Source organism: Vespa mandarinia, chromosome 18, assembly GCF_050613455.1.
Source record: "Vespa mandarinia isolate Hongniang chromosome 18, ASM5061345v1, whole genome shotgun sequence".
Lineage (NCBI taxonomy): Eukaryota > Metazoa > Arthropoda > Insecta > Hymenoptera > Vespidae > Vespa > Vespa mandarinia.
Window position 1 is genome coordinate 303,294 of NC_140827.1, and position 3,901 is coordinate 307,194.

Genomic DNA, 3,901 nt, shown 5'->3' on the forward strand with positions numbered 1-3,901 from the left:
TACTTTTTATTAGTAAGAATTTGAGTAATCTTGTATTTTTTGACTTTATACTTTTAACAATTTTGTTGTATTGTACAATGATATTGTTATAATTTTTTTTTCAGATTATGATTTTTCGTGCAGTCATAGATGAATCGATCTTTGTTTCGATAAAATAAAGGAATTGTGAAGTAGATTTGTTGTTAATGTTTTTCGGTTTATTTAAATTTGTTTGCGTTTTACGATGTTAAAAAACTTTTAGGAATATGTCTGTATGAATAATTTGGGTGCAAAGCAGTCATAGAGTCAATATTTGTTCGTATAGAATTTTATTTTTGTTGTTTTCTACAATTAGACATACTGTATATATAAAACAGGTAATAGATATTCGCGAATTAAATTCATTGTTTACCTCTTAATTATTAAATAATTATTGCGCATATGAGTCAGTGTACCAGGGAAGATAATTAATGACCTATTATACTTCTGTAGAAGAATATTGGTAAATAAATGTTTAAATTTAATAGCTAATATAATTCTACATTTTTTTTATTACGATAAATTTAATAAAAATTGTGTTTAATCCTTTTTCAGATTTGCATTGTCATTAAGTTAATGTATTACAATTTCAATCTAATTAATTTTCCATCTACGTCGATTCATTTAATTTTGGACTTATTACGGAACAAATTACATAAATTTCGAGCTACAACGGGGCGAGTGTTTTGGAGCTATTGTGGATCTTAAGCAGTGAGTGAATAAATTTAAGTCCCTCCAGTATATATTATGTCGAGGATGAAAGATTCGACTTGACATGAGTTACTAGTTGTAATTTTTTCTATTAATTGTTGACGAATAGCCATTCATAATTAACTTTTTGGATTTACTCTTGAATGGTACAGTTTTAATTGTTTTTTTTATTGGGCTTAGTCTAGTTTCATTAGTTTAGGATAGTATTTTCTTGTTTTATTAATGAGTCATTTAATTAATACAAGTCATGCAACAACTCTTTGCAGTGTGATTTAAGTGCGATTGGTTGTCATAATTGGTGACGAAGGCGCTCGCTCACACGTTGGCTTCTGCAGCTTTTTGAGTATGCATGCTTGAGCGTGTGCCAATTATGTGGATGCTAACGAAATTAATTATTATAAAAACCATAAAATCTGATTAATTTGAATAAACATATTTTTGCACATGCATTTAAACGTTATAATATAATCAAACAGATCATAACACAAAAAGTAAGTCTTTCGAGATCTTCTTTAGATGCAATAATCGAAAACAATTCATCCAGTAAAATGAAATAATTTTTGGCCTAGAAGTACTAGTAACATTCTATTTCAATTTGTGAAGATATGCTTATTTTTAATTTCTAACGTTTAGAAAAAATTAATAATCGTGTGATATCTTTCAATGCAGTATGGTGCATCTAACACAATTTGGCATCTTTTGTATTTCCATGTTGTTTCAATATATTTCTTATATTTTTCACCAATTTTATAAGCTCTTATTTATTTTTTGATATTGTTAAATTGTTTTTTATTTTCTTGTTTTTTTTTTATTGTTTTTTTATATTCTTTGAAAAATGAGCCCAATGTTGCATCTATAGTTTTCGTGATGTTTATTGCTATTCGATAAGTTATTCTGAATCGTTTTTCATTATCCACTAATTGTGCAGTTTTTAATAATAATTCTATAATATTTATTCTATATTCAATATAACTTTGTTTTTTTTCTTCATTTATTGTTTCGTATAGTATATATCTATTAAAAAGTGCCTTGTCGAATGTATATAAGATGAATTTTCTATATATTTTCATATATTATCTCATAATACGAAAAGAAATTAGTGATTAATTTCAATCGTGCTTTTATTATATTCAGTGACATATTTTAGTTTTAAAATTCGATTGAATTGAGTTTATTCTTGCCTACAATTAGTTATTTCTGCAATTTTGTACTTTGTAGAAATGGCATAAACGTTTCATTTATTTTCTCCTTTCAGTTATATTTTCCCGTTTTTAATTTTTAACCGACAAAATCTGGGTATATTGGTTTCATTAAAACGCATAGTTCCATGTGTTTTATGTTTAATTATTGTTAAAAACAGTTTCGGTGACGCATATTATTTTTCAACATATGAAATAATTTATTGAAAATTGATTGTGACAATTTCATAATTTTTTGGTGCGTTATTATTAGAATTTATTTTGTCATTACCTATATATATCATAAAATGATAGCAATAATTTCACGCTGATTCATATCATTTATAAATTATTATGCCAAATCTTTGTAGGTTAGATTATATTGTTTAGATGAAATAAGTCTCTTAAATTGCATTAATGATTTATTAATGCTGACATCCATGTGTATACATTTTTGAATTTATGAATAAACAAATTTATTATAACTTTTATTTTATGTAATCAGTCTGTATTATCAACTGCATCATTATTTGTTAAATGCAAAAATATAGTAATTTGTAAAAATCTTATGAATGGTATAATCTTTCTGAATATTGGCTATTTTGTAATGACTCTTTCAAAGCAGTCATTTGAATTTTTATTTTTATTTTTTTTTTATCTGTATTATTATTATATATAATATAATTTTATTTCATCACAATTTACAGGAACTTCAGTCGTGTTACAATTTTGTTTATTTTGCTTAAAATCAAAAATGAATAATTAATTTTCATCAAATCTATCTATCGATATATTGCATTAAAACATTTCAAACATAAATGTAGCTGATCAATACAATCTGGGAAGTATATGGCTTTTTGTCTGAATTTTAGCACTCATTGTTCTAAAACTTGCAAAATTCTTTTGCTAACATTGTACAATTTTCGCACTGTGTATACTAGTCCTACCTTCTTTTACATTTTATGGTTTACTCCTCTTCGGATAGATATATTTGATGGCCCTATATCTACATCACGGCACTATGTGAGATGCATTGACAGTTCCATTCGAAAGTCAGAGATCTTTATTTTTCTTTTTTCATTTTCAGTTTATATATTTGTAGCTGATGTATTTAATAACAATTCGATAGCTAATTTTATATACCGCATGAGGGTTTTTCTGTGTGGTGTAGAATATCCTATCATCTGATTGGACAAATTACATCTCATTTCCCTACATTGTAATTTAAAACTACTGTTAATTTTTCACGTGTGTAATTATTTTTGCATACAGTTACTGTTTGCCCCAAATATTTTGTGGAAATTATTAATATGTCTGTTGTTTAATAACCATAATCCTTTTCCTATTTTGCATTGTAGTCAATTTTTCTCGTTTTAATTTTTTTAGTTTAACTTCTACGGATATTCTTTTACGGTTTTTCCTTATAGTTTCTATCAAATGAGTGTTACAAGCAATTAATTTTTTAGCTAAATTGATATTGGTATACCAATTGTCTGCGTAAATTGTGTGGCCTTTATGCGGTATATTGTTACACATGCTCATTACAAGACTTGTTAGTGTTAAATATGGTGCGTTTGATTTTTTTTCCAAAATATATTTGAAATTGGTATGTATATCTTGGATCATAAAATAATTTAAATAGTTTAATATTATTTTTATGATACTTCTGTTTTAAAAATTATTTAAGAATTATGCATCCTCAAAATGGTATTAATAATTCATTAATACGTACATCAACTATTCCATCGAGATCGTAATATTTACAAAAATTTTGATTGGATACATCCCCAAGTCTGCTTATCTTATATAGCCTTCTGGTTATGTTTAATTTTGTTTGCTATCTGGTTATTATTAATTTTATGCCAAAAATCTCAATGTAATTCCAGATCTTTGATTTATTACTTTTTACTTGACTCAAATCTATTGATCTGATGATTGATGACTAGTACCTCATTTATTATCAGTAGACTCTGTATGTTTATGCACAATGTGTA